Raw genomic sequence first — 25,003 nt, 5'->3', positions numbered from 1 at the left:
TCCCTTCTTTTTTCCCTTTCCCCGCTTTGAGGCAAACCTGCTGAGGTTGGGGAGGCCACGGAGGGTTTGGGGAGCAATGGTGGGCTTTGGGATTGCCATGGTGGGCGTGGGTGGGCATGGGAATGACACAGAGGAAGAGGATGGGTTTGAAGCAGAAGATGAGAGCACACAAAGGTGTGCTTGGGTAAAAGAAGGGCAAGAGAGTGGTGAAGTGTTGATATAGATTGTCCAAGGCAGTGGTGGAGTCACCATGCCTGGGGGAGTTGAAGAAGGATGTGGATATTGCGCTTCAGGACATAGTTTAGTGTTCCTGGTAGCTGGGTGATGGTTGGACTGGATGACCTTCCAGGTCTTTTCCAACCTTCTTGATTAGGAGTAAGTTCTTCACAGAGAGAGTGATTTCCCACTGGAATGGGCTGCCCAGGGAGGTGGTGGAGGCACCGTCCCGGGAGGTCTTCAAGAAAAGACTGGATGAGGCACTTGGTGCCACGGTCTAGTTGACTGGATAGGGCTGGGGGATAGGTTGGAGTGGATGATCTTGGAGGTCTCTTCCAACCTGGTTGATTCTATGATTTTAATGACTTTAGGATTCTGCCTTGTTCTCATCTTCCTCTTCTGTGTCATAGTCTTTGGGGTTGTGGCCTTCTACTTTTGCCTCATGCTGTTGACCCTCTTCCACATTGTCCCGTATTTCCTCTGTGCGGTCCTTCCTTGCGTCGTCCCATTTCCCATCCTTTGCGTCGTCCCATTTCCCATCCTTTGCGTCGTCCCATTTCCCATCCTTTGCGTCGTCCCATTTCCCATCCTTTGCGTCGTCCCATTGCCCTTCCTTTGCGTCCTCCTCTTCTTCCACTCTGCGTCGTGTCCTTCCTGCTTGTGCCCTTGCCCTCTGCGTCGTGCCCTGTTGCGTCGTGCCCTTCCTGTTTTGTCCCCTCCTTCTTCTTCCTGCTGCTTCTTTGTCCGTTGCGTCGCGTTCCCTTCTTTTTTCCCTTTCCCCGCTTTGAGGCAAACCTGCTGAGGTTGGGGAGGCCACGCAGGGTTTGGGGAGCAATGGTGGGCTTTGGGATTGCCATGGTGGGCGTGGGTGGGCATGTGGTAACATGGGAATGACACAGGGGAAGAGGATGGGTTTGAAGCAGAAGATGAGAGCACACAAGGGTGTGGTTGGGTAAAAGAAGGGCAAGAGAGTGGTGAAGTTTTGAAATAGATTGTCCAAGGCGGTGGTGGAGTCACCCTGCCTGGAAGGGTACCAGAAGTGCCTAGCTGCGGAGCTTCTGGATAGGGTTTCCTAAGGTCATGGTAGCTGTGCTCTGGTTGGTGTGACTGATCTTAAAGATCTTCTCCAACCTTAATGATTTCAATGATTGTATGATTCTGCTTCGTCCTCTTCCTCTTGTGCGTCATCCCCTATCGCGTCGTGCGCTTCTTTCCCTTTGCCTTTTTCTTCTTGGAGGGAAGCCTTGGTGGGTTGGGGCGGAGAAGGTTGAAGTAGGGTGAAGCTTGTGGGCTTGGAGAGAGCAGGGTTGTTCTTTTTCTTGTGTTGCAGCACTCTTGTTGTCCTCTCTATGTGCTGTCCTCTTCTTGTGCCTCTTCCTTTTCTTCCTTCTTCGCTGTCCATATGTTGTGCCGTTAAAGGCGCAAGAGGATGTGTCATCCTCTAGGAGGAAGAGGGGGAAGAAGAATTGTTCTTCTTCCCCCTCTTCCTCCTGCTCTTCTTCTTCTTTTCTAGGGCGTCCAGATTCACTCGCACCCTCGTCTCCTTTGAGAGCGTGCCCAGAGGGATCCGTGCTGGAGGGCAGGTGGTTGATCCAGCTCCTCCGGTTTCAGCTGGCCATATTCATGATGCCCCGCGTCAGTGCTGAAGGTCCTGAGAGGTTTGGCCCTTGAGGTGCCCAAGAGCTGCTGCAGAGCGAGGACATGGATGAGAGCCTGAGGTCCTCTGAGGAGTGTTGCTGAGCACCTGTGGGGCTGGAGATGGCGGCGACAAGTGGCATCATGTGAAGACTTGAGAGTTGTTGGACACAGAGAGTGACCTGTCTCTCCTTGGCTTTCCAGAGCCAAGGGCTGTGTGGAACATGGTGGCTGCCCTGGATCAACACCACCTTCTGCAGCACCAGGTATCTTTCTCTCTTGCTGCTTTTCCTCTTCTTCTGTTTCTTCTTTTCCATCTACAGCTGGGCAGTAGCTTGCTTCAGGATAGAGTTTAGTCTTCCTGGTAGCTGGCTTATGGTTGCACTCGATGACCTTCAAGGTCTTTTGCAACCTGCATGATTTTGATGATGTTATGATTCCACCTTGTCCACATCTTGCTTTTCTGCGTCGTGGCCCTCTTTTTCCCCTTTGTCTTCTTTGCGGAGAAGACGTTGGTCTTGGGGAGGCCGTGTTGGGCATGGGTGGGCCTGGGGAAATCTCGGTGGATTTGGGGAGAAGACATGAATGACGGAGAGGAAAAAAGAAGGGGATGAAGCAGGAGCCGATGGCACACAAGGCTGTGCTTGTGGATTAGAAGGGTGCGAGTGTGGGTCAGGCCTCGTAAGAGGCCGTCCAGGGAGGTGGTGGAGTCACCATCTCTGTAAGAGTTTGAGAAGCGTGTAGATGTGGCGCTTCAGGACAGAGTTTAGTGGTGATGCTGGTTGACTTTGGGTTGGAGTGGATGATGCTAAAGGTGTTTTCCAACCTTCACGATTGGAATGAGTCTTAATGAGTCTATGCTTCTGCATCATCCCCTTCTTTCTCTTCTGCGTTGTGGCCTTTGTGCTCTGCGTCGTGGTCTCTTGCGTCGTGGCCTTCTTCTTTCCTGTTTTCTTGTTTGAGAGAGGAAAGGGTGGGCTTGGGGAGGAGATGGTGGATTGGAGGAGAAAGTGGTGGGATTGGGGAGAGGGCTTGTGGTTGGGCATGGGTGGGAATGGGGAAGGGATTTTGGGGTTGGGGGAGCACATGGGAACGACACAGAGGAGGAAGCTGGGGATGAGGCAGAAGAGCCCAACGCGCAAGGGCGGCGTTGGAAAGAAGAAGTGTGAGAGCCTGTTGAGGCTTGGCAGTAGGTTACCCAGAGAGGTGGTGGAGTCACCATGCCTGGGGGAGTTGAAGAAGCGTGTGGATCTTGCGCTTCAGGACATAGTTTAGTTTTCCTGGTAGCCGGGTGATGGTTGGACTCGATGACCTTCAAGGTCTTTTCCAACCTTCTTGATTTTAATGATTTTATGATTCTGCCATGTCCTCGTCTTCCTCTTCTGTGTCATAGTCTTTGGGGTTGTGGCCTTCTACTTTTGCCTCGCGCTCTTGAGCCTCTTCTACATTGTCCCGTATTTCCTCTGCGCGGTCCTTCCTGTGCGTCGTCCCATTTCCCTTCCTGTGCGTCGTCCCGTTTCCCATCCTTTGCGTCATCCCATTGCCCTTCCTTTGCGTCCTCCTCTTCTTCCACTCTGCGTCGTGTCCTTCCTGCTTCTGCCCTTGCCATTGTGCGTCGTGCCCCGTTGCGTCGTGCCCTTCTTCCTTTGTTTCGTCCTGCTCGTCTTCCTGCTCCAGTCTTACCCCTTCCCCTCTGCGTCGTGCCCTGTTGCGTCGTGCCCTTCCTGTTTTGTCCCCTCCTGCTTCTTCCTGCTGCTTCTTTGTCCATTGCGTCGCGTTCCCTTCTTTTTTCCCTTTCCCCGCTTTGAGGCAAACCTGCTGAGGTTGGGGAGGCCACGGAGGGTTTGGGGAGCAATGGTGGGCTTTGGGATTGCCATGGTGGGCGTGGGTGGGCATGGGAATGACACAGAGGAAGAGGATGGGTTTGAGGCAGAAGATGAGAGCACACAAAGGTGTGCTTGGGTAAAAGAAGGGCAAGAGAGTGGTGAAGTGTTGATATAGATTGTCCAAGGCAGTGGTGGAGTCACCATGCCTGGGGGAGTTGAAGAAGGATGTGGATATTGCGCTTCAGGACATAGTTTAGTGTTCCTGGTAGCTGGGTGATGGTTGGACTGGATGACCTTCCAGGTCTTTTCCAACCTTCTTGATTAGGAGTAAGTTCTTCACAGAGAGAGTGATTTCCCACTGGAATGGGCTGCCCAGGGAGGTGGTGGAGGCACCGTCCCTGGAGGTCTTCAAGAAAAGACTGGATGAGGCACTTGGTGCCACGGTCTAGTTGACTGGATAGGGCTGGGGGATAGGTTGGACTGGATGATCTTGGAGGTCTCTTCCAACCTGGTTGATTCTATGATTTTAATGACTTTAGGATTCTGCCTTGTTCTCATCTTCCTCTTCTGTGTCATAGTCTTTGGGGTTGTGGCCTTCTACTTTTGCCTCATGCTGTTGACCCTCTTCCACATTGTCCCGTATTTCCTCTGTGCGGTCCTTCCTTGCGTCGTCCCATTTCCCATCCTTTGCGTCGTCCCATTTCCCATCCTTTGCGTCGTCCCATTTCCCATCCTTTGCGTCGTCCCATTTCCCATCCTTTGCGTCGTCCCATTTCCCATCCTTTGCGTCGTCCCATTGCCCTTCCTTTGCGTCCTCCTCTTCTTCCACTCTGCGTCGTGTCCTTCCTGCTTGTGCCCTTGCCCTCTGCGTCGTGCCCTGTTGCGTCGTGCCCTTCCTGTTTTGTCCCCTCCTTCTTCTTCCTGCTGCTTCTTTGTCCGTTGCGTCGCGTTCCCTTCTTTTTTCCCTTTCCCCGCTTTGAGGCAAACCTGCTGAGGTTGGGGAGGCCACGGAGGGTTTGGGGAGCAATGGTGGGCTTTGGGATTGCCATGGTGGGCGTGGGTGGGCATGTGGTAACATGGGAATGACACAGGGGAAGAGGATGGGTTTGAAGCAGAAGATGAGAGCACACAAGGGTGTGGTTGGGTAAAAGAAGGGCAAGAGAGTGGTGAAGTTTTGAAATAGATTGTCCAAGGCGGTGGTGGAGTCACCCTGCCTGGAAGGGTACCAGAAGTGCCTAGCTGCGGAGCTTCTGGATAGGGTTTCCTAAGGTCATGGTAGCTGTGCTCTGGTTGGTGTGACTGATCTTAAAGATCTTCTCCAACCTTAATGATTTTAATGATTGTATGATTCTGCTTCGTCCTCTTCCTCTTGTGCGTCATCCCCTATCGCGTCGTGCGCTTCTTTCCCTTTGCCTTTTTCTTCTTGGAGGGAAGCCTTGGTGGGTTGGGGCGGAGAAGGTTGAAGTAGGGTGAAGCTTGTGGGCTTGGAGAGAGCAGGGTTGTTCTTTTTCTTGTGTTGCAGCACTCTTGTTGTCCTCTCTATGTGCTGTCCTCTTCTTGTGCCTCTTCCTTTTCTTCCTTCTTCGCTGTCCATATGTTGTGCCGTTAAAGGCGCAAGAGGATGTGTCATCCTCTAGGAGGAAGAGGGGGAAGAAGAATTGTTCTTCTTCCCCCTCTTCCTCCTGCTCTTCTTCTTCTTTTCTAGGGCGTCCAGATTCACTCGCACCCTCGTCTCCTTTGAGAGCGTGCCCAGAGGGATCCGTGCTGGAGGGCAGGTGGTTGATCCAGCTCCTCCGGTTTCAGCTGGCCATATTCATGATGCCCCGCGTCAGTGCTGAAGGTCCTGAGAGGTTTGGCCCTTGAGGTGCCCAAGAGCTGCTGCAGAGCGAGGACATGGATGAGAGCCTGAGGTCCTCTGAGGAGTGTTGCTGAGCACCTGTGGGGCTGGAGATGGCGGCGACAAGTGGCATCATGTGAAGACTTGAGAGTTGTTGGACACAGAGAGTGACCTGTCTCTCCTTGGCTTTCCAGAGCCAAGGGCTGTGTGGAACATGGTGGCTGCCCTGGATCAACACCACCTTCTGCAGCACCAGGTATCTTTCTCTCTTGCTGCTTTTCCTCTTCTTCTGTTTCTTCTTTTCCATCTACAGCTGGGCAGTAGCTTGCTTCAGGATAGAGTTTAGTCTTCCTGGTAGCTGGCTTATGGTTGCACTCGATGACCTTCAAGGTCTTTTGCAACCTGCATGATTTTGATGATGTTATGATTCCACCTTGTCCACATCTTGCTTTTCTGCGTCGTGGCCCTCTTTTTCCCCTTTGTCTTCTTTGCGGAGAAGACGTTGGTCTTGGGGAGGCCGTGTTGGGCATGGGTGGGCCTGGGGAAATCTCGGTGGATTTGGGGAGAAGACATGAATGACGGAGAGGAAAAAAGAAGGGGATGAAGCAGGAGCCGATGGCACACAAGGCTGTGCTTGTGGATTAGAAGGGTGCGAGTGTGGGTCAGGCCTCGTAAGAGGCCGTCCAGGGAGGTGGTGGAGTCACCATCTCTGTAAGAGTTTGAGAAGCGTGTAGATGTGGCGCTTCAGGACAGAGTTTAGTGGTGATGCTGGTTGACTTTGGGTTGGAGTGGATGATGCTAAAGGTGTTTTCCAACCTTCACGATTGGAATGAGTCTTAATGAGTCTATGCTTCTGCATCATCCCCTTCTTTCTCTTCTGCGTTGTGGCCTTTGTGCTCTGCGTCGTGGTCTCTTGCGTCGTGGCCTTCTTCTTCTTTCCTGTTTTCTTGTTTGAGAGAGGAAAGGGTGGGCTTGGGGAGGAGATGGTGGATTGGAGGAGAAAGTGGTGGGATTGGGGAGAGGGCTTGTGGTTGGGCATGGGTGGGAATGGGGAAGGGATTTTGGGGTTGGGGGAGCACATGGGAACGACACAGAGGAGGAAGCTGGGGATGAGGCAGAAGAGCCCAACGCGCAAGGGCGGCGTTGGAAAGAAGAAGTGTGAGAGCCTGTTGAGGCTTGGCAGTAGGTTACCCAGAGAGGTGGTGGAGTCACCATGCCTGGGGGAGTTGAAGAAGCGTGTGGATCTTGCGCTTCAGGACATAGTTTAGTTTTCCTGGTAGCCGGGTGATGGTTGGACTCGATGACCTTCAAGGTCTTTTCCAACCTTCTTGATTTTAATGATTTTATGATTCTGCCATGTCCTCGTCTTCCTCTTCTGTGTCGTAGTCTTTGCGGTTGTGGCCTTCTACTTTTGCCTCGCGCTCTTGAGCCTCTTCTACATTGTCCCGTATTTCCTCTGCGCGGTCCTTCCAGTGCGTCGTCCCATTTCCCTTCCTGTGCGTCGTCCCATTGCCCTTCCATTGCGTCCTCCTCTTCTTCCACTCTGCGTCGTGTCCTTCCTGCTTCTGCCCTTGCCATTGTGCGTCGTGCCCCGTTGCGTCGTGCCCTTCTTCCTTTGTTTCGTCCTGCTCGTCTTCCTGCTCCAGTCTTACCCCTTCCCCTCTGCGTCGTGCCCTGTTGCGTCGTGCCCTTCCTGTTTTGTCCCCTCCTGCTTCTTCCTGCTGCTTCTTTGTCCATTGCGTCGCGTTCCCTTCTTTTTTCCCTTTCCCCGCTTTGAGGCAAACCTGCTGAGGTTGGGGAGGCCACGGAGGGTTTGGGGAGCAATGGTGGGCTTTGGGATTGCCATGGTGGGCGTGGGTGGGCATGGGAATGACACAGAGGAAGAGGATGGGTTTGAAGCAGAAGATGAGAGCAGACAAAGGTGTGCTTGGGTAAAAAAAGGGCAAGAGAGTGGTGAAGTGTTGATATAGATTGTCCAAGGCAGTGGTGGAGTCACCATGCCTGGGGGAGTTGAAGAAGGATGTGGATATTGCGCTTCAGGACATAGTTTAGTGTTCCTGGTAGCTGGGTGATGGTTGGACTGGATGACCTTCCAGGTCTTTTCCAACCTTCTTGATTAGGAGTAAGTTCTTCACAGAGAGAGTGATTTCCCACTGGAATGGGCTGCCCAGGGAGGTGGTGGAGGCACCGTCCCGGGAGGTCTTCAAGAAAAGACTGGATGAGGCACTTGGTGCCACGGTCTAGTTGACTGGATAGGGCTGGGGGATAGGTTGGACTGGATGATCTTGGAGGTCTCTTCCAACCTGGTTGATTCTATGATTTTAATGACTTTAGGATTCTGCCTTGTTCTCATCTTCCTCTTCTGTGTCATAGTCTTTGGGGTTGTGGCCTTCTACTTTTGCCTCATGCTGTTGACCCTCTTCCACATTGTCCCGTATTTCCTCTGTGCGGTCCTTCCTTGCGTCGTCCCATTTCCCATCCTTTGCGTCGTCCCATTTCCCATCCTTTGCGTCGTCCCATTTCCCATCCTTTGCGTCGTCCCATTTCCCATCCTTTGCGTCGTCCCATTTCCCATCCTTTGCGTCGTCCCATTGCCCTTCCTTTGCGTCCTCCTCTTCTTCCACTCTGCGTCGTGTCCTTCCTGCTTGTGCCCTTGCCCTCTGCATCGTGCCCTGTTGCGTCGTGCCCTTCCTGTTTTGTCCCCTCCTTCTTCTTCCTGCTGCTTCTTTGTCCGTTGCGTCGCGTTCCCTTCTTTTTTCCCTTTCCCCGCTTTGAGGCAAACCTGCTGAGGTTGGGGAGGCCACGCAGGGTTTGGGGAGCAATGGTGGGCTTTGGGATTGCCATGGTGGGCGTGGGTGGGCATGTGGTAACATGGGAATGACACAGGGGAAGAGGATGGGTTTGAAGCAGAAGATGAGAGCACACAAGGGTGTGGTTGGGTAAAAGAAGGGCAAGAGAGTGGTGAAGTTTTGAAATAGATTGTCCAAGGCGGTGGTGGAGTCACCCTGCCTGGAAGGGTACCAGAAGTGCCTAGCTGCGGAGCTTCTGGATAGGGTTTCCTAAGGTCATGGTAGCTGTGCTCTGGTTGGTGTGACTGATCTTAAAGATCTTCTCCAACCTTAATGATTTTAATGATTGTATGATTCTGCTTCGTCCTCTTCCTCTTGTGCGTCATCCCCTATCGCGTCGTGCGCTTCTTTCCCTTTGCCTTTTTCTTCTTGGAGGGAAGCCTTGGTGGGTTGGGGCGGAGAAGGTTGAAGTAGGGTGAAGCTTGTGGGCTTGGAGAGAGCAGGGTTGTTCTTTTTCTTGTGTTGCAGCACTCTTGTTGTCCTCTCTATGTGCTGTCCTCTTCTTGTGCCTCTTCCTTTTCTTCCTTCTTCGCTGTCCATATGTTGTGCCGTTAAAGGCGCAAGAGGATGTGTCATCCTCTAGGAGGAAGAGGGGGAAGAAGAATTGTTCTTCTTCCCCCTCTTCCTCCTGCTCTTCTTCTTCTTTTCTAGGGCGTCCAGATTCACTCGCACCCTCGTCTCCTTTGAGAGCGTGCCCAGAGGGATCCGTGCTGGAGGGCAGGTGGTTGATCCAGCTCCTCCGGTTTCAGCTGGCCATATTCATGATGCCCCGCGTCAGTGCTGAAGGTCCTGAGAGGTTTGGCCCTTGAGGTGCCCAAGAGCTGCTGCAGAGCGAGGACATGGATGAGAGCCTGAGGTCCTCTGAGGAGTGTTGCTGAGCACCTGTGGGGCTGGAGATGGCGGCGACAAGTGGCATCATGTGAAGACTTGAGAGTTGTTGGACACAGAGAGTGACCTGTCTCTCCTTGGCTTTCCAGAGCCAAGGGCTGTGTGGAACATGGTGGCTGCCCTGGATCAACACCACCTTCTGCAGCACCAGGTATCTTTCTCTCTTGCTGCTTTTCCTCTTCTTCTGTTTCTTCTTTTCCATCTACAGCTGGGCAGTAGCTTGCTTCAGGATAGAGTTTAGTCTTCCTGGTAGCTGGCTTATGGTTGCACTCGATGACCTTCAAGGTCTTTTGCAACCTGCATGATTTTGATGATGTTATGATTCCACCTTGTCCACATCTTGCTTTTCTGCGTCGTGGCCCTCTTTTTCCCCTTTGTCTTCTTTGCGGAGAAGACGTTGGTCTTGGGGAGGCCGTGTTGGGCATGGGTGGGCCTGGGGAAATCTCGGTGGATTTGGGGAGAAGACATGAATGACGGAGAGGAAAAAAGAAGGGGATGAAGCAGGAGCCGATGGCACACAAGGCTGTGCTTGTGGATTAGAAGGGTGCGAGTGTGGGTCAGGCCTCGTAAGAGGCCGTCCAGGGAGGTGGTGGAGTCACCATCTCTGTAAGAGTTTGAGAAGCGTGTAGATGTGGCGCTTCAGGACAGAGTTTAGTGGTGATGCTGGTTGACTTTGGGTTGGAGTGGATGATGCTAAAGGTGTTTTCCAACCTTCACGATTGGAATGAGTCTTAATGAGTCTATGCTTCTGCATCATCCCCTTCTTTCTCTTCTGCGTTGTGGCCTTTGTGCTCTGCGTCGTGGTCTCTTGCGTCGTGGCCTTCTTCTTCTTTCCTGTTTTCTTGTTTGAGAGAGGAAAGGGTGGGCTTGGGGAGGAGATGGTGGATTGGAGGAGAAAGTGGTGGGATTGGGGAGAGGGCTTGTGGTTGGGCATGGGTGGGAATGGGGAAGGGATTTTGGGGTTGGGGGAGCACATGGGAACGACACAGAGGAGGAAGCTGGGGATGAGGCAGAAGAGCCCAACGCGCAAGGGCGGCGTTGGAAAGAAGAAGTGTGAGAGCCTGTTGAGGCTTGGCAGTAGGTTACCCAGAGAGGTGGTGGAGTCACCATGCCTGGGGGAGTTGAAGAAGCGTGTGGATCTTGCGCTTCAGGACATAGTTTAGTTTTGCTGGTAGCCGGGTGATGGTTGGACTCGATGACCTTCAAGGTCTTTTCCAACCTTCTTGATTTTAATGATTTTATGATTCTGCCATGTCCTCGTCTTCCTCTTCTGTGTCGTAGTCTTTGGGGTTGTGGCCTTCTACTTTTGCCTCGCGCTCTTGAGCCTCTTCTACATTGTCCCGTATTTCCTCTGCGCGGTCCTTCCTGTGCGTCGTCCCATTTCCCTTCCTGTGCGTCGTCCCATTTCCCATCCTTTGCGTCGTCCCATTGCCCTTCCTTTGCGTCCTCCTCTTCTTCCACTCTGCGTCGTGTCCTTCCTGCTTCTGCCCTTGCCATTGTGCGTCGTGCCCCGTTGCGTCGTGCCCTTCTTCCTTTGTTTCGTCCTGCTCGTCTTCCTGCTCCAGTCTTACCCCTTCCCCTCTGCGTCGTGCCCTGTTGCGTCGTGCCCTTCCTGTTTTGTCCCCTCCTGCTTCTTCCTGCTGCTTCTTTGTCCATTGCGTCGCGTTCCCTTCTTTTTTCCCTTTCCCCGCTTTGAGGCAAACCTGCTGAGGTTGGGGAGGCCACGGAGGGTTTGGGGAGCAATGGTGGGCTTTGGGATTGCCATGGTGGGCGTGGGTGGGCATGGGAATGACACAGAGGAAGAGGATGGGTTTGAGGCAGAAGATGAGAGCACACAAAGGTGTGCTTGGGTAAAAGAAGGGCAAGAGAGTGGTGAAGTGTTGATATAGATTGTCCAAGGCAGTGGTGGAGTCACCATGCCTGGGGGAGTTGAAGAAGGATGTGGATATTGCGCTTCAGGACATAGTTTAGTGTTCCTGGTAGCTGGGTGATGGTTGGACTGGATGACCTTCCAGGTCTTTTCCAACCTTCTTGATTAGGAGTAAGTTCTTCACAGAGAGAGTGATTTCCCACTGGAATGGGCTGCCCAGGGAGGTGGTGGAGGCACCGTCCCTGGAGGTCTTCAAGAAAAGACTGGATGAGGCACTTGGTGCCACGGTCTAGTTGACTGGATAGGGCTGGGGGATAGGTTGGAGTGGATGATCTTGGAGGTCTCTTCCAACCTGGTTGATTCTATGATTTTAATGACTTTAGGATTCTGCCTTGTTCTCATCTTCCTCTTCTGTGTCATAGTCTTTGGGGTTGTGGCCTTCTACTTTTGCCTCATGCTGTTGACCCTCTTCCACATTGTCCCGTATTTCCTCTGTGCGGTCCTTCCTTGCGTCGTCCCATTTCCCATCCTTTGCGTCGTCCCATTTCCCATCCTTTGCGTCGTCCCATTTCCCATCCTTTGCGTCGTCCCATTTCCCATCCTTTGCGTCGTCCCATTGCCCTTCCTTTGCGTCCTCCTCTTCTTCCACTCTGCGTCGTGTCCTTCCTGCTTGTGCCCTTGCCCTCTGCATCGTGCCCTGTTGCGTCGTGCCCTTCCTGTTTTGTCCCCTCCTTCTTCTTCCTGCTGCTTCTTTGTCTGTTGCGTCGCGTTCCCTTCTTTTTTCCCTTTCCCCGCTTTGAGGCAAACCTGCTGAGGTTGGGGAGGCCACGGAGGGTTTGGGGAGCAATGGTGGGCTTTGGGATTGCCGTGGTGGGCGTGGGTGGGCATGTGGTAACATGGGAATGACACAGGGGAAGAGGATGGGTTTGAAGCAGAAGATGAGAGCACACAAGGGTGTGGTTGGGTAAAAGAAGGGCAAGAGAGTGGTGAAGTTTTGAAATAGATTGTCCAAGGCGGTGGTGGAGTCACCCTGCCTGGAAGGGTACCAGAAGTGGCTAGCTGCGGATCTTCTGGATAGGGTTTCCTAAGGTCATGGTAGCTGTGCTCTGGTTGCTGTGACTGATCTTAAAGATCTTCTCCAACCTTAATGATTTTAATGATTGTATGATTCTGCTTCGTCCTCTTCCTCTTGTGCGTCATCCCCTATCGCGTCGTGCGCTTCTTTCCCTTTGCCTTTTTCTTCTTGGAGGGAAGCCTTGGTGGGTTGGGGCGGAGAAGGTTGAAGTAGGGTGAAGCTTGTGGGCTTGGAGAGAGCAGGGTTGTTCTTTTTCTTGTGTTGCAGCACTCTTGTTGTCCTCTCTATGTGCTGTCCTCTTCTTGTGCCTCTTCCTTTTCTTCCTTCTTCGCTGTCCATATGTTGTGCCGTTAAAGGCGCAAGAGGATGTGTCATCCTCTAGGAGGAAGAGGGGGAAGAAGAATTGTTCTTCTTCCCCCTCTTCCTCCTGCTCTTCTTCTTCTTTTCTAGGGCGTCCAGATTCACTCGCACCCTCGTCTCCTTTGAGAGCGTGCCCAGAGGGATCCGTGCTGGAGGGCAGGTGGTTGATCCAGCTCCTCCGGTTTCAGCTGGCCATATTCATGATGCCCCGCGTCAGTGCTGAAGGTCCTGAGAGGTTTGGCCCTTGAGGTGCCCAAGAGCTGCTGCAGAGCGAGGACATGGATGAGAGCCTGAGGTCCTCTGAGGAGTGTTGCTGAGCACCTGTGGGGCTGGAGATGGCGGCGACAAGTGGCATCATGTGAAGACTTGAGAGTTGTTGGACACAGAGAGTGACCTGTCTCTCCTTGGCTTTCCAGAGCCAAGGGCTGTGTGGAACATGGTGGCTGCCCTGGATCAACACCACCTTCTGCAGCACCAGGTATCTTTCTCTCTTGCTGCTTTTCCTCTTCTTCTGTTTCTTCTTTTCCATCTACAGCTGGGCAGTAGCTTGCTTCAGGATAGAGTTTAGTCTTCCTGGTAGCTGGCTTATGGTTGCACTCGATGACCTTCAAGGTCTTTTGCAACCTGCATGATTTTGATGATGTTATGATTCCACCTTGTCCACATCTTGCTTTTCTGCGTCGTGGCCCTCTTTTTCCCCTTTGTCTTCTTTGCGGAGAAGACGTTGGTCTTGGGGAGGCCGTGTTGGGCATGGGTGGGCCTGGGGAAATCTCGGTGGATTTGGGGAGAAGACATGAATGACGGAGAGGAAAAAAGAAGGGGATGAAGCAGGAGCCGATGGCACACAAGGCTGTGCTTGTGGATTAGAAGGGTGCGAGTGTGGGTCAGGCCTCGTAAGAGGCCGTCCAGGGAGGTGGTGGAGTCACCATCTCTGTAAGAGTTTGAGAAGCGTGTAGATGTGGCGCTTCAGGACAGAGTTTAGTGGTGATGCTGGTTGACTTTGGGTTGGAGTGGATGATGCTAAAGGTGTTTTCCAACCTTCACGATTGGAATGAGTCTTAATGAGTCTATGCTTCTGCATCATCCCCTTCTTTCTCTTCTGCGTTGTGGCCTTTGTGCTCTGCGTCGTGGTCTCTTGCGTCGTGGCCTTCTTCTTCTTTCCTGTTTTCTTGTTTGAGAGAGGAAAGGGTGGGCTTGGGGAGGAGATGGTGGATTGGAGGAGAAAGTGGTGGGATTGGGGAGAGGGCTTGTGGTTGGGCATGGGTGGGAATGGGGAAGGGATTTTGGGGTTGGGGGAGCACATGGGAACGACACAGAGGAGGAAGCTGGGGATGAGGCAGAAGAGCCCAACGCGCAAGGGCGGCGTTGGAAAGAAGAAGTGTGAGAGCCTGTTGAGGCTTGGCAGTAGGTTACCCAGAGAGGTGGTGGAGTCACCATGCCTGGGGGAGTTGAAGAAGCGTGTGGATCTTGCGCTTCAGGACATAGTTTAGTTTTCCTGGTAGCCGGGTGATGGTTGGACTCGATGACCTTCAAGGTCTTTTCCAACCTTCTTGATTTTAATGATTTTATGATTCTGCCATGTCCTCGTCTTCCTCTTCTGTGTCATAGTCTTTGGGGTTGTGGCCTTCTACTTTTGCCTCGCGCTCTTGAGCCTCTTCTACATTGTCCCGTATTTCCTCTGCGCGGTCCTTCCTGTGCGTCGTCCCATTTCCCTTCCTGTGCGTCGTCCCATTTCCCATCCTTTGCGTCGTCCCATTGCCCTTCCTTTGCGTCCTCCTCTTCTTCCACTCTGCGTCGTGTCCTTCCTGCTTCTGCCCTTGCCATTGTGCGTCGTGCCCCGTTGCGTCGTGCCCTTCTTCCTTTGTTTCGTCCTGCTCGTCTTCCTGCTCCAGTCTTACCCCTTCCCCTCTGCGTCGTGCCCTGTTGCGTCGTGCCCTTCCTGTTTTGTCCCCTCCTGCTTCTTCCTGCTGCTTCTTTGTCCATTGCGTCGCGTTCCCTTCTTTTTTCCCTTTCCCCGCTTTGAGGCAAACCTGCTGAGGTTGGGGAGGCCACGGAGGGTTTGGGGAGCAATGGTGGGCTTTGGGATTGCCATGGTGGGCGTGGGTGGGCATGGGAATGACACAGAGGAAGAGGATGGGTTTGAGGCAGAAGATGAGAGCACACAAAGGTGTGCTTGGGTAAAAGAAGGGCAAGAGAGTGGTGAAGTGTTGATATAGATTGTCCAAGGCAGTGGTGGAGTCACCATGCCTGGGGGAGTTGAAGAAGGATGTGGATATTGCGCTTCAGGACATAGTTTAGTGTTCCTGGTAGCTGGGTGATGGTTGGACTGGATGACCTTCCAGGTCTTTTCCAACCTTCTTGATTAGGAGTAAGTTCTTCACAGAGAGAGTGATTTCCCACTGGAATGGGCTGCCCAGGGAGGTGGTGGAGGCACCGTCCCGGGAGGTCTTCAAGAAAAGACTGGATGAGGCACTTGGTGCCACGGTCTAGTTGACTGGATAGGGCTGGGGGATAGGTTGGAGTGGATGATCTTGGAGGTCTCTTCCAACCTGGTTGATTCTATGATTTTAATGACTTTAGGATTCTGCCTTGTTCTCATCTTCCTCTTCTGTGTCATAGTCTTTGGGGTTGTGGCCTTCTACTTTTGCCTCATGCTGTTGACCCTCTTCCACTTTGTCCCGTATTTCCTCTGTGCGGTCCTTCCTTGCGTCGTCCCATTTCCCATCCTTTGCGTCGTCCCATTTCCCATCCTTTGCGTCGTCCCATTTCCCATCCTTTGCGTCGTCCCATTTCCCATCCTTTGCGTCGTCCCATTTCCCATCCTTTGCGTCGTCCCATTGCCCTTCCTTTGCGTCCTCCTCTTCTTCCACTCTGCGTCGTGTCCTTCCTGCTTGTGCCCTTGCCCTCTGCGTCGTGCCCTGTTGCGTCGTGCCCTTCCTGTTTTGTCCCCTCCTTCTTCTTCCTGCTGCTTCTTTGTCCGTTGCGTCGCGTTCCCTTCTTTTTTCCCTTTCCCCGCTTTGAGGCAAACCTGCTGAGGTTGGGGAGGCCACGCAGGGTTTGGGGAGCAATGGTGGGCTTTGGGATTGCCATGGTGGGCGTGGGTGGGCATGTGGTAACATGGGAATGACACAGGGGAAGAGGATGGGTTTGAAGCAGAAGATGAGAGCACACAAGGGTGTGGTTGGGTAAAAGAAGGGCAAGAGAGTGGTGAAGTTTTGAAATAGATTGTCCAAGGCGGTGGTGGAGTCACCCTGCCTGGAAGGGTACCAGAAGTGCCTAGCTGCGGAGCTTCTGGATAGGGTTTCCTAAGGTCATGGTAGCTGTGCTCTGGTTGGTGTGACTGATCTTAAAGATCTTCTCCAACCTTAATGATTTCAATGATTGTATGATTCTGCTTCGTCCTCTTCCTCTTGTGCGTCATCCCCTATCGCGTCGTGCGCTTCTTTCCCTTTGCCTTTTTCTTCTTGGAGGGAAGCCTTGGTGGGTTGGGGCGGAGAAGGTTGAAGTAGGGTGAAGCTTGTGGGCTTGGAGAGAGCAGGGTTGTTCTTTTTCTTGTGTTGCAGCACTCTTGTTGTCCTCTCTATGTGCTGTCCTCTTCTTGTGCCTCTTCCTTTTCTTCCTTCTTCGCTGTCCATATGTTGTGCCGTTAAAGGCGCAAGAGGATGTGTCATCCTCTAGGAGGAAGAGGGGGAAGAAGAATTGTTCTTCTTCCCCCTCTTCCTCCTGCTCTTCTTCTTCTTTTCTAGGGCGTCCAGATTCACTCGCACCCTCGTCTCCTTTGAGAGCGTGCCCAGAGGGATCCGTGCTGGAGGGCAGGTGGTTGATCCAGCTCCTCCGGTTTCAGCTGGCCATATTCATGATGCCCCGCGTCAGTGCTGAAGGTCCTGAGAGGTTTGGCCCTTGAGGTGCCCAAGAGCTGCTGCAGAGCGAGGACATGGATGAGAGCCTGAGGTCCTCTGAGGAGTGTTGCTGAGCACCTGTGGGGCTGGAGATGGCGGCGACAAGTGGCATCATGTGAAGACTTGAGAGTTGTTGGACACAGAGAGTGACCTGTCTCTCCTTGGCTTTCCAGAGCCAAGGGCTGTGTGGAACATGGTGGCTGCCCTGGATCAACACCACCTTCTGCAGCACCAGGTATCTTTCTCTCTTGCTGCTTTTCCTCTTCTTCTGTTTCTTCTTTTCCATCTACAGCTGGGCAGTAGCTTGCTTCAGGGATAGAGTTTAGTCTTCCTGGTAGCTGGCTTATGGTTGCACTCGATGACCTTCAAGGTCTTTTGCAACCTGCATGATTTTGATGATGTTATGATTCCACCTTGTCCACATCTTGCTTTTCTGCGTCGTGGCCCTCTTTTTCCCCTTTGTCTTCTTTGCGGAGAAGACGTTGGTCTTGGGGAGGCCGTGTTGGGCATGGGTGGGCCTGGGGAAATCTCGGTGGATTTGGGGAGAAGACATGAATGACGGAGAGGAAAAAAGAAGGGGATGAAGCAGGAGCCGATGGCACACAAGGCTGTGCTTGTGGATTAGAAGGGTGCGAGTGTGGGTCAGGCCTCGTAAGAGGCCGTCCAGGGAGGTGGTGGAGTCACCATCTCTGTAAGAGTTTGAGAAGCGTGTAGATGTGGCGCTTCAGGACAGAGTTTAGTGGTGATGCTGGTTGACTTTGGGTTGGAGTGGATGATGCTAAAGGTGTTTTCCAACCTTCACGATTGGAATGAGTCTTAATGAGTCTATGCTTCTGCATCATCCCCTTCTTTCTCTTCTGCGTTGTGGCCTTTGTGCTCTGCGTCGTGGTCTCTTGCGTCGTGGCCTTCTTCTTCTTTCCTGTTTTCTTGTTTGAGAGAGGAAAGGGTGGGCTTGGGGAGGAGATGGTGGATTGGAGGAGAAAGTGGTGGGATTGGGGAGAGGGCTTGTGGTTGGGCATGGGTGGGAATGGGGAAGGGATTTTGGGGTTGGGGGAGCACATGGGAACGACACAGAGGAGGAAGCTGGGGATGAGGCAGAAGAGCCCAACGCGCAAGGGCGGCGTTGGAAAGAAGAAGTGTGAGAGCCTGTTGAGGCTTGGCAGTAGGTTACCCAGAGAGGTGGTGGAGTCACCATGCCTGGGGGAGTTGAAGAAGCGTGTGGATCTTGCGCTTCAGGACATAGTTTAGTTTTGCTGGTAGCCGGGTGATGGTTGGACTCGATGACCTTCAAGGTCTTTTCCAACCTTCTTGATTTTAATGATTTTATGATTCTGCCATGTCCTCGTCTTCCTCTTCTGTGTCGTAGTCTTTGGGGTTGTGGCCTTCTACTTTTGCCTCGCGCTCTTGAGCCTCTTCTACATTGTCCCGTATTTCCTCTGCGCAGTCCTTCCTGTGCGTCGTCCCATTTCCCTTCCTGTGCGTCGTCCCATTGCCCATCCTTTGCGTCGTCCCATTGCCCTTCCTTTGCGTCCTCCTCTTCTTCCACTCTGCGTCGTGTCCTTCCTGCTTCTGCCCTTGCCATTGTGCGTCGTGCCCCGTTGCGTCGTGCCCTTCTTCCTTTGTTTCGTCCTGCTCGTCTTCCTGCTCCAGTCTTACCCCTTCCCCTCTGCGTCGTGCCCTGTTGCGTCGTGCCCTTCCTGTTTTGTCCCCTCCTGCTTCTTCCTGCTGCTTCTTTGTCCATTGCGTCGCGTTCCCTTCTTTTTTCCCTTTCCCCGCTTTGAGGCAAACCTGCTGAGGTTGGGGAGGCCACGGAGGGTTTGGGGAGCAATGGTGGGCTTTGGGATTGCCATGGTGGGCGTGGGTGGGCATGGGAATGACACAGAGGAAGAGGATGGGTTTGAGGCAGAAGATGAGAGCACACAAAGGTGTGCTTGGGTAAAAGAAGGGCAAGAGAGTGGTGAAGTGTTGATATAGATTGTCCAAGGCAGTGGTGGAGTCACCATGCCTGGGGGAGTTGAAGAAGGATGTGGATATTGCGCTTCAGGACATAGTTTAGTGTTCCTGGTAGCTGGGTGATGGTTGGACTGGATGACCTTCCAGGTCTTTTCCAACCTTCTTGATTAGGAGTAAGTTCTTCACAGAGAGAGTGATTTCCCACTGGAATGGGCTGCCCAGGGAGGTGGTGGAGGCACCGTCCCGGGAGGTCTTCAAGAAAAGACTGGATGAGGCACTTGGTGCCACGGTCTAGTTGACTGGATAGGGCTGGGGGATAGGTTGGAGTGGATGATCTTGGAGGTCTCTTCCAACCTGGTTGATTCTATGATTTTAATGACTTTAGGATTCTGCCTTGTTCTCATCTTCCTCTTCTGTGTCATAGTCTTTGGGGTTGTGGCCTTCTACTTTTGCCTCATGCTGTTGACCCTCTTCCACATTGTCCCGTATTTCCTCTGTGCGGTCCTTCCTTGCGTCGTCCCATTTCCCATCCTTTGCGTCGTCCCATTGCCCTTCCTTTGCGTCGTCCCATTTCCCATCCTTTGCGTCGTCCCATTTCCCATCCTTTGCGTCCTCCTCTTCTTCCACTCTGCGTCGTGTCCTTCCTGCTTGTGCCCTTGCCCTCTGCGTCGTGCCCTGTTGCGTCGTGCCCTTCCTGTTTTGTCCCCTCCTTCTTCTTCCTGCTGCTTCTTTGTCCGTTGCGTCGCGTTCCCTTCTTTTTTCCCTTTCCCCGCTTTGAGGCAAACCTGCTGAGGTTGGGGAGGCCACGGAGGGTTTGGGGAGCAATGGTGGGCTTTGGGATTGCCATGGTGGGCGTGGGTGGGCATGTGGTAACATGGGAATGACACAGGGGAAGAGGATGGGTTTGAAGCAGAAGATGAGAGCACACAAGGGTGTGGTTGGGTAAAAGAAGGGCAAGAGAGTGGTGAAGTTTTGAAATAGATTGTCCAAGGCGGTGGTGGAGTCACCCTGCCTGGAAGGGTACCAGAAGTGCCTAGCTGCGGAGCTTCTGGATAGGGTTTCCTAAGGTCATGGTAGCTGTGCTCTGGTTGGTGTGACTGATCTTAAAGATCTTCTCCAACCTTAATGATTTTAATGATTGTATGATTCTGCTTCGTCCTCTTCCTCTTGTGCGTCATCCCCTATCGCGTCGTGCGCTTCTTTCCCTTTGCCTTTTTCTTCTTGGAGGGAAGCCTTGGTGGGTTGGGGCGGAGAAGGTTGAAGTAGGGTGAAGCTTGTGGGCTTGGAGAGAGCAGGGTTGTTCTTTTTCTTGTGTTGCAGCACTCTTGTTGTCCTCTCTATGTGCTGTCCTCTTCTTGTGCCTCTTCCTTTTCTTCCTTCTTCGCTGTCCATATGTTGTGCCGTTAAAGGCGCAAGAGGATGTGTCATCCTCTAGGAGGAAGAGGGGGAAGAAGAATTGTTCTTCTTCCCCCTCTTCCTCCTGCTCTTCTTCTTCTTTTCTAGGGCGTCCAGATTCACTCGCACCCTCGTCTCCTTTGAGAGCGTGCCCAGAGGGATCCGTGCTGGAGGGCAGGTGGTTGATCCAGCTCCTCCGGTTTCAGCTGGCCATATTCATGATGCCCCGCGTCAGTGCTGAAGGTCCTGAGAGGTTTGGCCCTTGAGGTGCCCAAGAGCTGCTGCAGAGCGAGGACATGGATGAGAGCCTGAGGTCCTCTGAGGAGTGTTGCTGAGCACCTGTGGGGCTGGAGATGGCGGCGACAAGTGGCATCATGTGAAGACTTGAGAGTTGTTGGACACAGAGAGTGACCTGTCTCTCCTTGGCTTTCCAGAGCCAAGGGCTGTGTGGAACATGGTGGCTGCCCTGGATCAACACCACCTTCTGCAGCACCAGGTATCTTTCTCTCTTGCTGCTTTTCCTCTTCTTCTGTTTCTTCTTTTCCATCTACAGCTGGGCAGTAGCTTGCTTCGGGATAGAGTTTAGTCTTCCTGGTAGCTGGCTTATGGTTGCACTCGATGACCTTCAAGGTCTTTTGCAACCTGCATGATTTTGATGATGTTATGATTCCACCTTGTCCACATCTTGCTTTTCTGCGTCGTGGCCCTCTTTTTCCCCTTTGTCTTCTTTGCGGAGAAGACGTTGGTCTTGGGGAGGCCGTGTTGGGCATGGGTGGGCCTGGGGAAATCTCGGTGGATTTGGGGAGAAGACATGAATGACGGAGAGGAAAAAAGAAGGGGATGAAGCAGGAGCCGATGGCACACAAGGCTGTGCTTGTGGATTAGAAGGGTGCGAGTGTGGGTCAGGCCTCGTAAGAGGCCGTCCAGGGAGGTGGTGGAGTCACCATCTCTGTAAGAGTTTGAGAAGCGTGTAGATGTGGCGCTTCAGGACAGAGTTTAGTGGTGATGCTGGTTGACTTTGGGTTGGAGTGGATGATGCTAAAGGTGTTTTCCAACCTTCACGATTGGAATGAGTCTTAATGAGTCTATGCTTCTGCATCATCCCCTTCTTTCTCTTCTGCGTTGTGGCCTTTGTGCTCTGCGTCGTGGTCTCTTGCGTCGTGGCCTTCTTCTTCTTTCCTGTTTTCTTGTTTGAGAGAGGAAAGGGTGGGCTTGGGGAGGAGATGGTGGATTGGAGGAGAAAGTGGTGGGATTGGGGAGAGGGCTTGTGGTTGGGCATGGGTGGGAATGGGGAAGGGATTTTGGGGTTGGGGGAGCACATGGGAACGACACAGAGGAGGAAGCTGGGGATGAGGCAGAAGAGCCCAACGCGCAAGGGCGGCGTTGGAAAGAAGAAGTGTGAGAGCCTGTTGAGGCTTGGCAGTAGGTTACCCAGAGAGGTGGTGGAGTCACCATGCCTGGGGGAGTTGAAGAAGCGTGTGGATCTTGCGCTTCAGGACATAGTTTAGTTTTCCTGGTAGCCGGGTGATGGTTGGACTCGATGACCTTCAAGGTCTTTTCCAACCTTCTTGATTTTAATGATTTTATGATTCTGCCATGTCCTCGTCTTCCTCTTCTGTGTCATAGTCTTTGGGGTTGTGGCCTTCTACTTTTGCCTCGCGCTCTTGAGCCTCTTCTACATTGTCCCGTATTTCCTCTGCGCGGTCCTTCCTGTGCGTCGTCCCATTTCCCTTCCTGTGCGTCGTCCCATTTCCCATCCTTTGCGTCGTCCCATTGCCCTTCCTTTGCGTCCTCCTCTTCTTCCACTCTGCGTCGTGTCCTTCCTGCTTCTGCCCTTGCCATTGTGCGTCGTGCCCCGTTGCGTCGTGCCCTTCTTCCTTTGTTTCGTCCTGCTCGTCTTCCTGCTCCAGTCTTACCCCTTCCCCTCTGCGTCGTGCCCTGTTGCGTCGTGCCCTTCCTGTTTTGTCCCCTCCTGCTTCTTCCTGCTGCTTCTTTGTCCATTGCGTCGCGTTCCCTTCTTTTTTCCCTTTCCCCGCTTTGAGGCAAACCTGCTGAGGTTGGGGAGGCCACCGAGGGTTTGGGGAGCACTGGTGGGCTTTGGGATTGCCATGGTGGGCGTGGGTGGGCATGGGAATGACACAGAGGAAGAGGATGGGTTTGAGGCAGAAGATGAGAGCACACAAAGGTGTGCTTGGGTAAAAGAAGGGCAAGAGAGTGGTGAAGTGTTGATATAGATTGTCCAAGGCAGTGGTGGAGTCACCATGCCTGGGGGAGTTGAAGAAGGATGTGGATATTGCGCTTCAGGACATAGTTTAGTGTTCCTGGTAGCTGGGTGATGGTTGGACTGGATGACCTTCCAGGTCTTTTCCAACCTTCTTGATTAGGAGTAAGTTCTTCACAGAGAGAGTGATTTCCCACTGGAATGGGCTGCCCAGGGAGGTGGTGGAGGCACCGTCCCGGGAGGTCTTCAAGAAAAGACTGGATGAGGCACTTGGTGCCACGGTCTAGTTGACTGGATAGGGCTGGGGGATAGGTTGGAGTGGATGATCTTGGAGGTCTCTTCCAACCTGGTTGATTCTATGATTTTAATGACTTTAGGATTCTGCCTTGTTCTCATCTTCCTCTTCTGTGTCATAGTCTTTGGGGTTGTGGCCTTCTACTTTTGCCTCATGCTGTTGACCCTCTTCCACATTGTCCCGTATTTCCTCTGTGCGGTCCTTCCTTGCGTCGTCCCATTTCCCATCCTTTGCGTCGTCCCATTTCCCATCCTTTGCGTCGTCCCATTTCCCATCCTTTGCGTCGTCCCATTTCCCATCCTTTGCGTCGTCCCATTTCCCATCCTTTGCGTCGTCCCATTTCCCATCCTTTGCGTCCTCCTCTTCTTCCACTCTGCGTCGTGTCCTTCCTGCTTGTGCCCTTGCCCTCTGCGTCGTGCCCTGTTGCGTCGTGCCCTTCCTGTTTTGTCCCCTCCTTCTTCTTCCTGCTGCTTCTTTGTCCGTTGCGTCGCGTTCCCTTCTTTTTTCCCTTTCCCCGCTTTGAGGCAAACCTGCTGAGGTTGGGGAGGCCACGCAGGGTTTGGGGAGCAATGGTGGGCTTTGGGATTGCCATGGTGGGCGTGGGTGGGCATGTGGTAACATGGGAATGACACAGGGGAAGAGGATGGGTTTGAAGCAGAAGATGAGAGCACACAAGGGTGTGGTTGGGTAAAAGAAGGGCAAGAGAGTGGTGAAGTTTTGAAATAGATTGTCCAAGGCGGTGGTGGAGTCACCCTGCCTGGAAGGGTACCAGAAGTGCCTAGCTGCGGAGCTTCTGGATAGGGTTTCCTAAGGTCATGGTAGCTGTGCTCTGGTTGGTGTGACTGATCTTAAAGATCTTCTCCAACCTTAATGATTTTAATGATTGTATGATTCTGCTTCGTCCTCTTCCTCTTGTGCGTCATCCCCTATCGCGTCGTGCGCTTCTTTCCCTTTGCCTTTTTCTTCTTGGAGGGAAGCCTTGGTGGGTTGGGGCGGAGAAGGTTGAAGTAGGGTGAAGCTTGTGGGCTTGGAGAGAGCAGGGTTGTTCTTTTTCTTGTGTTGCAGCACTCTTGTTGTCCTCTCTATGTGCTGTCCTCTTCTTGTGCCTCTTCCTTTTCTTCCTTCTTCGCTGTCCATATGTTGTGCCGTTAAAGGCGCAAGAGGATGTGTCATCCTCTAGGAGGAAGAGGGGGAAGAAGAATTGTTCTTCTTCCCCCTCTTCCTCCTGCTCTTCTTCTTCTTTTCTAGGGCGTCCAGATTCACTCGCACCCTCGTCTCCTTTGAGAGCGTGCCCAGAGGGATCCGTGCTGGAGGGCAGGTGGTTGATCCAGCTCCTCCGGTTTCAGCTGGCCATATTCATGATGCCCCGCGTCAGTGCTGAAGGTCCTGAGAGGTTTGGCCCTTGAGGTGCCCAAGAGCTGCTGCAGAGCGAGGACATGGATGAGAGCCTGAGGTCCTCTGAGGAGTGTTGCTGAGCACCTGTGGGGCTGGAGATGGCGGCGACAAGTGGCATCATGTGAAGACTTGAGAGTTGTTGGACACAGAGAGTGACCTGTCTCTCCTTGGCTTTCCAGAGCCAAGGGCTGTGTGGAACATGGTGGCTGCCCTGGATCAACACCACCTTCTGCAGCACCAGGTATCTTTCTCTCTTGCTGCTTTTCCTCTTCTTCTGTTTCTTCTTTTCCATCTACAGCTGGGCAGTAGCTTGCTTCGGGATAGAGTTTAGTCTTCCTGGTAGCTGGCTTATGGTTGCACTCGATGACCTTCAAGGTCTTTTGCAACCTGCATGATTTTGATGATGTTATGATTCCACCTTGTCCACATCTTGCTTTTCTGCGTCGTGGCCCTCTTTTTCCCCTTTGTCTTCTTTGCGGAGAAGACGTTGGTCTTGGGGAGGCCGTGTTGGGCATGGGTGGGCCTGGGGAAATCTCGGTGGATTTGGGGAGAAGACATGAATGACGGAGAGGAAAAAAGAAGGGGATGAAGCAGGAGCCGATGGCACACAAGGCTGTGCTTGTGGATTAGAAGGGTGCGAGTGTGGGTCAGGCCTCGTAAGAGGCCGTCCAGGGAGGTGGTGGAGTCACCATCTCTGTAAGAGTTTGAGAAGCGTGTAGATGTGGCGCTTCAGGACAGAGTTTAGTGGTGATGCTGGTTGACTTTGGGTTGGAGTGGATGATGCTAAAGGTGTTTTCCAACCTTCACGATTGGAATGAGTCTTAATGAGTCTATGCTTCTGCATCATCCCCTTCTTTCTCTTCTGCGTTGTGGCCTTTGTGCTCTGCGTCGTGGTCTCTTGCGTCGTGGCCTTCTTCTTCTTTCCTGTTTTCTTGTTTGAGAGAGGAAAGGGTGGGCTTGGGGAGGAGATGGTGGATTGGAGGAGAAAGTGGTGGGATTGGGGAGAGGGCTTGTGGTTGGGCATGGGTGGGAATGGGGAAGGGATTTTGGGGTTGGGGGAGCACATGGGAACGACACAGAGGAGGAAGCTGGGGATGAGGCAGAAGAGCCCAACGCGCAAGGGCGGCGTTGGAAAGAAGAAGTGTGAGAGCCTGTTGAGGCTTGGCAGTAGGTTACCCAGAGAGGTGGTGGAGTCACCATGCCTGGGGGAGTTGAAGAAGCGTGTGGATCTTGCGCTTCAGGACATAGTTTAGTTTTCCTGGTAGCCGGGTGATGGTTGGACTCGATGA

General features: G+C 52.9%; 1 long non-coding RNA gene across 3 annotated transcripts in view; it reads left to right on the top strand.

Moving 5' to 3' along the window:
- The window catches only part of LOC135189051 (uncharacterized), a 51,204-nt gene that overhangs the window by 11,930 nt on the left and 14,271 nt on the right, over positions 1–25,003 (top strand). For all 3 annotated transcript variants that reach the window (XR_010307915.1, XR_010307913.1, XR_010307916.1), the window contains exons 4-10: positions 1,730–2,117; positions 5,383–5,770; positions 9,015–9,402; positions 12,647–13,034; positions 16,303–16,690; positions 19,912–20,299; positions 23,568–23,955. This is a non-coding gene — a long non-coding RNA (uncharacterized LOC135189051). The remainder of the gene's footprint in view (positions 1–1,729; positions 2,118–5,382; positions 5,771–9,014; positions 9,403–12,646; positions 13,035–16,302; positions 16,691–19,911; positions 20,300–23,567; positions 23,956–25,003) is intronic.

The sequence above is a fragment of the Pogoniulus pusillus genome, chromosome 3 (assembly GCF_015220805.1).
Source record: "Pogoniulus pusillus isolate bPogPus1 chromosome 3, bPogPus1.pri, whole genome shotgun sequence".
In the NCBI taxonomy this organism is placed as follows: domain Eukaryota; kingdom Metazoa; phylum Chordata; class Aves; order Piciformes; family Lybiidae; genus Pogoniulus; species Pogoniulus pusillus.
The sequence above is the reverse complement of the archived record's forward strand: the minus strand, read 5'-3'. Positions and strand labels throughout refer to the sequence as shown.